The sequence below is a fragment of the Cololabis saira genome, chromosome 19 (genome assembly GCF_033807715.1).
Source record: "Cololabis saira isolate AMF1-May2022 chromosome 19, fColSai1.1, whole genome shotgun sequence".
In the NCBI taxonomy this organism is placed as follows: Eukaryota; Metazoa; Chordata; class Actinopteri; order Beloniformes; family Belonidae; genus Cololabis; species Cololabis saira.
The window spans coordinates 4,092,361-4,101,146 of record NC_084605.1 but is presented as its reverse complement, the minus strand read 5'-3'; positions in this window follow the sequence as shown (position 1 = coordinate 4,101,146).

Sequence of the window (8,786 nt, the reverse complement as noted above, 5' to 3'; positions counted from 1 at the left end):
AGATAATGTTGAAATTCTTTGTTTTGTTGTTTTTCTGCTTTGTTTTTTTTTTCTTATCTTCTCTTTAATTGTTGTCTTTTACATGTACAAAATAAGAATCAAGTCAAATGAAATATAAACGTGTTTTAGTGGATTTCTGTGTCTGGATTGAACCGGTTTTAGCTGGACTCTGTATCGACCTCATGAAGCAGAAATGTTGCAGCTCCGTTTCAGTCGGCTGGTTTAGTTTATCCCCCAAACTACTGGAGACTCCTACATCAGTCATTAAACAAATCAATACGGTTTTATTTCATTTTATCTGGAAAAACAAATGTCATTATTTCAACAAAAACATCCTGAGTAACTCCTACAATCAAGGAGGATTAAATGTTCCTGGTTTTGAAACTATTTATTATCTGAACTAAATAAAAATAAAATCTAACTTAAATTCAATTATGACACTTGATTCCAGATGTAGTTTTTCGACAAATTGTAGTATTTTCTCATAAAATGTGGTTTAGTGGTTAATAAACCATCCAGTTATTAAACGTTCATAAACAGACATAACTGTGCTGTCGTCTGATTTATAAATCATTTAATCTGGAATAACCATAGTATTATATATCAGAACAAATTAATCTTGGATTAAAAACAATATTATTTCCGTGTCATCGGTTATTGAAAGCTTCTTCTTACACATGGTGAGGTTTTAACAACATTTATTCCAATAACGGCCAAAGAACACGGATACGGCTGTGACGTCACAAAGTCTGTCCCCTTAATATTTGGTACAGTTACCAAGAACCAGTGGTCCATGGACATTAAAATTTGGTACAGTTACCAAGAACCAGTGGTCCATGGACATTAAAATTTGGTCACAAATCCAGTTTCCTGATATTTATTTGTACTTAATTTCTACGCCAGGGGAATAAACGAAGCAAAGCTTGAAGGCGTACAAAAGTCCTGACGATTGGTTCAACTTCAAGGCAGGATTTGTTGTAGAAATTAAAGTGATGAGGACACCGTTAGCTACAAAAATCCAACATTACCTGATACAAAATGGGAACCACAAATCCACGTTTCGGTGCCTGGAATCCAGTTGTTTCTGCCAATTGCAGCGATCCATTTGTCATTTGCTAAATCTATGAGTACAGTCGATCGCACAACAGCTCTTTCCCATTTTAGATGTTTTCCAGTTGCTCAAACTGAAAGTTTACGCTGCCACTCAGTCTTTCTGACACTCAGTCTTTCTGCCACTCAGTCTTTCTGCCACTCAGTCTTTCTGACACTCAGTCTTTCTGACACTCAGTCTTTCTGCCACTCAGTGGGCGAAACCCGCATCTGTGATGTCATGTGCATTCCCTCTATAGTATTATTCAAAGTGGAGAGTGTTCTCTGAATACCTGATGGGACCGAGGCCCAAAGGTAACGTTGTATGTCATCATCATCAATATCTCAGACATTTACATAATTATTGTATATAAATATCTATTTTTTTATATTTATATTTACTGTATATCTCTGTAGTTATGTTTGAATGTTAAGTTCACCGTTTTGTTGTAACCTGCTGATTTGTATGAAGAGGTTCCTTTCATTTGTGTTCTTTTGGCTTCATCTAGTGGTCGTTTCCTGTTACTGCTGAGTGAATTAGATTCAGGCTGTAAACATCATATTCTGTAGACTGTTGGCTTGTGTGCAGCAATCAATACACACCTTTATTCCTTCTTTCCAGATGCACTCCCGCACACATACCTACATTCATTGCGTGGATGCAGCAGTAAAGCAAATGTTTTTCTGGGAAGGCTTAAAATAATTGTTATTTAATGTTTTAATGCATTAAAAGAATGATTTAATGCCAACGATGAAACAAGGAGTCTTCACTCTTTTAACTAAACCTAATAAAGACAAAGATAATTCGATGACCTGAGAACAATAACTTTGTTAAATGTTGACTCCAAATTGATTCATCTTATTTTTGCTGATGGGTTGAAGACAGATGGAGGACGGATAGTAAGTGAGACCCAGTCAGGTCTGATCAGAGATGGGTTTATACATCATAATATGAGGCTGCTTCTTGATGTGATCGACTAGAATAGTTTAATAGAAGATAAAGGCTTTGTTTTGTTTTTTTGATTCCTACAAAGCCTTAGATTCTGTTGAGCATTGGTTTGTAACAAAATCCTTCCAGTATTTTGGTGAAAAGTTGATTAAAGTAATCAGTATAATGTATCAGGATACTAACAGTTCAGTCTCTCCCTCAAGGAACAACTACAAGACTTGAGACTGTAGAAACTTATGTTGTGATTTCACACTATCTGAAAACCCAGATTTCTAAATGTCAGCATTTTCAATCTTTGTTTTTAATTGTATGGTCCTTTATTAGATAAAAAACATAGACTGAACAAAGAATAAACATTTTTTTCAAAAATGAACAAAAACATATATCTGACGGTGTTGACGAACAACTGATGTGTTTTACTGATTAATGAACAAATATGTTTTTAAACAGATGGAAGAGACAAAAGATGAAGAACCAACTACTCTTTGTCTTATATTGAAAGTAAATCAGATAAGTGTGTGTGTGTGTGTGTGTGTGTGTGTGTGTGTGTGTGTGTGTGTGTGTGTGTGTGTGTGTGTGTGTGTGTGTGTGTGTGTGTGTGTGTGTGTGTGTGTGTGTGTGTGTGTGTGTGTGACTGCCCTGCACTGCTTGATTCAAATTTTAAATTGATATTCCATAACACCAATACTGCTCAAAATGCTTGCAACACATACAATATTTTGCCTAGAAACAGGATGAATTAGCTTATTTAAGATTTCATTTGTGCCTTGCATTGAGCAACAGGCGTCGGACATGCTCACGCTCTATGACGTCCATCACATCAGGGCTTTGCTGTAGATCTCTCTTGTTCTTCATTGGACTGGTGATGCATTTCCCATTACTTTCACTATGTTGTCTTCAACTGAGCAGAAACATCCTTCCTGCCAAGCTTAGGTTGAACCTTTGCTGTTGGACCAGGGAGATGCAGAAACTCCACTTCCACGTCCCGGTGCTCGGTATCCACAGCAATGGATTTGGCTACCAGTGGTCATCGTACACTACTGCTAGCCAGTCTCCATTATTGAGGCTGCAAACAGCAGTTACTGTCATAGTTCCCTCAGGACCTTTCAGAGGCTCCTCATCCAACTCCCCCTCCATCACATCTTCCATCTCCATCTCCTCTTCCATATCTGGGGGGTCGTCTGCTTGCAGCACTGAACTTTCACTGGACCTTCGCTGTCTGGACCTTTTCTGTGCATTTTTCCAATATTTTCTCTGGTGCCTCTTTGCCCTGTCTCCCATGTCACCTATATGTATTACCTTTTTGTCTTGAACTCTCTTCTTCCACCTTTGTCTCTCCTTCTCTTGCATCTCATGTTTTCTCTCTGGTTCTGTTTAATTTCTCTCTTCTCTTCCGTTGGTTCTCTCTATTTCTTCTCTTTTGCTACTCGACTGACAATTTCTGTCTAGTCGTGCTTTTCTACAATACAAATTGAAATAATGAAACATGTATGAGACCTTTATATGAACATAGAAGTGGATCCCTCCATAGAGATGACCATTCAATGTAATATTCAGTTTCACCACGATATGTTAAAATCTACAAACTGGTCCTTTAATGTAATATACAGTATATTTATAATATAAGCGCTGGGAAAGTTACACAATACTAAGCAGACCACAGCCTATCCATGCTCTACAAGTCAGAAGTGTAGGGTATACAGTACAAGGTCAAATTATGCAATATGTAATGATTTAATTCATGCTATATGTGTACATTTATGTATAAATATAATATTTTAATTCTTGACTATGTTCACAAATTATATTATATTAGCATATTACCACTCTTTGGGCCAAATCCACAAAAGGATTGCGCGGCTTTTGCGGCCGCTAAACCGGTGCAAATGAGACAAAAAGAGAGCGTCTAATTCACAAAGCACCCGCAAAGGGTGAATTGCACCACAAACTGCGCTGCCAAGCAAATAGCGTCATGGTGCGCCTGTGCTATTTGCATGCATGTAAATTAGGTAATATTCATACATTCTGCGCAAAATTGCCCCCTTTCTATGCAAATAAGCCTCATGGCAAAAACCGTCTAATTCACAAAGGCCAGCGCTATTTGCCACACGCAAAAATAGTGGAGCAAATACCGTCTTTTCGAAGCGTGTATTAACTGCGCGCAAACTCACTCCTCACTCCCGCTCTGTCTCTGTTTCTCCCTCTCTTCAATATCATTCAAGCCTGTGTGATACTGAATGATATTAAAAGTGAAATCTACAGTCAGACATGACTGTAGACAGTCAGATCAAGTGGGGTTGTGGACTTATCTCGGATTTAGAAATAAAAATAACAGGACGGAGCTCAGGATTCATCCATACAGTAAGGGGCTGCTTTATTACAAACAATTCCACCATATGAACATATAAATATAGAATGTGTGTGTTTAACAGCTGACCTGTAGGTGTGTGTAGCAAAACACAGAACATGAATTACCATCAGATCCTGATCTGATCCCGATCCGGTGTTAATGAAGTTACTGGTGCTGTGCCTTGTGCGTAAATGCGCACAGCCTCTTAACATTTGACATTTCATTAGCTTATGTCATACATGCGAAATACTAAAGAAGTACAAATACGTGAAAGTTGAGGCTGTTGTGCTCTCTGCAGTTTTCATTATGGACCAATCTGTGTGCTGAAATATGGAGAACACTGGAAACAGCTCCGCTCACTTACTCAGACAAGGGAAAATTGCACTCAGCTGCAAAACTTTATGGGCGTGTTTGCGCCGGCATATCATTAGAGCAAAATCTTTTGTCAATAGGACCTTAAAGCGGGGGAAAATTGCGGGCGCAAATGCGGTGCAATTCAAAGCGCTATTTGCGGGCGCAATCTATTCTTTGTGGATTTGGCCCTTTGTTATTTAATATTTGCACACTCAGAGTTTTTTTTAAGTTTTTTGGGTGGGTCAATACTGTGACCTCTTGCTGAGGACCGGTATAATAACATGGACCTCTTAACTACAGGCCATACATTTACACAAATTCACACAGATAAAGTGTAAAATGCGTTATAAAAAGAACATGGGAATACACAGTTCCTTTAGATTTAACTTTGTAAGTAGGTTAACCATGATGAATTTCTTGATTTCCAATATAAATTAGACATTTCTATGTAGGACATGTTTTGTCCCAACTCTCAAGAATCAGTGATATATATATATATATATATATATATATATATATATATATATATATATATATATATATATATATATATATATATATATATATATATATACACATACATACACACGTTTTTTTTAACTTTATTTTGGTTTTATGGTAAAATCCTGCCGGTGGTTTCCTAACCCACCAGGAATCTCCAGGGATGAGGATATATAACATAAAAGATGAATTTTTTGATTTCTACTTTTATTTTCAATAGATCTTTGAGCTACTGAGGATTATTGAGGAGGTCACAGGTATAGGAGCAAGAATAAAGAGAAGGGGAGATTAAACTGCTGGATTTTGTCTCTGATGTGATGCTCCCAGAGGTGAGATGGTCAATAGAGCTTCCTTGGGAAATGGAAGGAAATTATTATATTTTATTCCTTTGGAAAACATAAAACCAAAACAGTGCACACTTTAGAGTATAATTCATTTAACTGTTTTTCAAATATTGATCAAAGTCCTGGAAGGAGAGGGCTAGACCAGACTGAAGGCTGAGATCATGATGGCCAGTGGGAGTCTGATGCTGACCTCACAGTCATTGTTAATTATTTTTTTATTGTTTTATGTTCAGTTTCATTTATTCCTCCTCATTGATGTTTCATGCTTTTCCCTTGTTTTTGATCTTTTTTCTTTGTATGTTTGTTTTTCTATTTTATATTTGGAGAATAAAAAGTTGATTTAAAAAAAAAGAACTACAAGTAAAGTTCTTACTGTTGCCAGCATTTATAGTGTAATGTTGTGTTTACCTGGATTCCAAAAATAAGATAGAATTAATAGAAAACTGACAGTAGAAAAATATAATCATTGCATGAATTTAATAGTTAAATCTGATAATGAACACATCTTCAGACCAAGAAACTGTGCTGTTGCAGTAACACATGTCTGGGGCCACTGTGTTCCTCATGATGCCCCTCATCCCTGAAGATCCCTGGTGGGTTAGGAAACCACCGGCAGGAATCTACCAGAAAACCAAAGTAAAAAGTATATATGTATTTTTTTTTTTTTTTTTTTTTGCATCTATAGTAAGTACATTTATATTATATACGTTTTTTATTAACATGTACCGTTTTATATGTAATATATATATATATATATATATATATATATATATATATATATATATATATATATATATATATATATATATATGTGTGTGTGTGTGTGTGTGTGTGTGTGTGTGTGTGTGTGTGTGTGTGTGTGTGTGTGTGTGTGTGTGTGATTTATAATTTTCGTTTTTCGGTATGGCATCGCCCTTGTCGGCCATCTTGCCTCAATCAGGTCCCTCTCGCTCAATGAGGCGTCTACGTTTATGTCTATGGAGGTGAGGGTCCATTCTGCCATCTGGTGGTGATACGTGGTAACTGCATAAAGTGTAAAGTTAGAAGAATTCCATAACAAAATTACTTCCTGTTATTCCTTTCAAAATAAAATCAAGTTCACGGCGTTAACGAGTCTCTTTCTAGAGGAACTAGTGCAAAAACAATTTTCGTCTGTTTTCGGACATGAATTAATGTAATTGTAGTCTGTAGTCAATGAATACTTCTGTAATTAAATGAATTACACACGATAATGTTGTTAAATGGAACAAATGTGTAGTTTCTAGTGTCACCACAAGAGGGCAGTCTGTTCTCATCATCACACCAGTCATCAAACTGTCTGTAGAAAAATAAATAAAAGCTACAAAATGGTTTATGTTTTGTTTTATTTAATCTTTTGTGTCATGTTATTATTCCTGCTGCCTCAGTTTGAACAAGGTTGCAGAATATATAACTTCATAACAGTCTGCTGTAAAGATGAGTTTGTATTATGGTTACTTTACTATTTTATTATGTTATTTTACTTCTGTTATTACTTAGTCCAATTATAATCTGTACCAAAACCTGAATATGCCTTTTGTTTATCCTGTAAATGGGTAGAATGACAATAAAAAAGTCTGAGTGTTGCTTGAAAAACTAACTTTAATGGCTGAACACTATGGAGCTAGAACAGTCTCATAATTCACAAATGCACAGGACAAGTTTTACAAATGCACGGACCGATTTGCAAATACACACACCGTTTCACACGTGCACAGGACACGTTTTACAAATGCACAGACCGATTTGCAAATACACACACAGTTTCACACGTGCACAGAACAATTCACACGTGCGTAGGATAAGATACACAAATGTATTTTTGATGCACACACAAATATAACCTGATTTACACATGTTTTTTTGTCTGTGAGCTGCGCTGGATTTGTGTGTGAGTTTTGAGACTCTCCTGACGTGACAAGATCCACACGTAGGTTTTTTTTAACACGGAAGGATCTGCAACCAATCAGATTAAAGGGGCGGATACACCTGCTGTTTGAGCTGCGTTAGCGCTGGTTTGTCGGGCTGATCAACCAGAGCCGTCAGGAGACTGCACTCCAAGTCCTGCCGATGCAGCAACTGATGATGAAAAACAGCGGAGATTTTTATATATTTGCTCCGTTTGGTTTCACGAAGTATTACTGTCCCGCTGATTCATCTCAGAACCAGACAGACAGCAGAGAGCTGCTGCGCTGCCTGACGGGGACGAGCTGCAGGTGGAGCAGCACGCGCATGTCAGGAGATTAATTTACCCAAATATCTGGAGTAACGTCGGTATCAGTCGACTGATAACCGAAGAACCTCTGTATCAGCTCAGATGTTTGATGATCGGTGGACTAAACCCCGACCAGCATCATCACGGCTGCATCTTCCCATGCATGACTCTATCTGCACCGGGAATGTGTTGATCTGCCACCGCTGTTTTGACACACGTTTGTCTCTGTGTGGTGGCGATGTCACATCATAAATGTGAGGATAACAGCTGCTTGTTTCTGACCTCCGTGTCTGGTCCCTGGTCAGCTGGTCTGACCGGGACCAGCGCCACCCACGGCCAGAGCCAGAACGAGACTGCAGCAATATTCACCCCCGTCAACAGGCTTGTTCTCCTGAAAGACACCTGTAGTTCAAATATATAAAAATCTCCGCTGTTTCTCATCAGCTGCTGCATCGGCAGGACTTGGAGTGCAGTCTCCTGACGGCTCTGGTTGATCAGCCCGACAAACCAGCGCTAACGCAGCTCAAACAGCAGGTGTATCCGCCCCTTTAATCTGATTGGTTGCAGATCCTTCCGGGTTAAAAAAAACCTACGTGTGGATCTTGTCACGTCAGGAGAGTCTCAAAACTCACACACAAATCCAGCGCAGCTCACAGACAAAAAAACATGTGTAAATCAGGTTATATTTGTGTGTGCATCAAAAATACATTTGTGTATCTTGTCCTACGCACGTGTGAATTGTTCTGTGCACGTGTGAAACTGTGTGTGTATTTGCAAATCGGTCTGTGCATTTGTAAAACTTGTCCTGTGCACGTGTGAAACGGTGTGTGTATTTGCAAATCGGTCTGTGCATTTGTAAAACTTGTCCTGTGCATTTGTGAATTATGAGACTGTTCTAGCTCCATAGAACACCACTTCAAAAGTTAAAAATAAAAATCAGAAGAAAAGTTACAAATTGGTTTGATC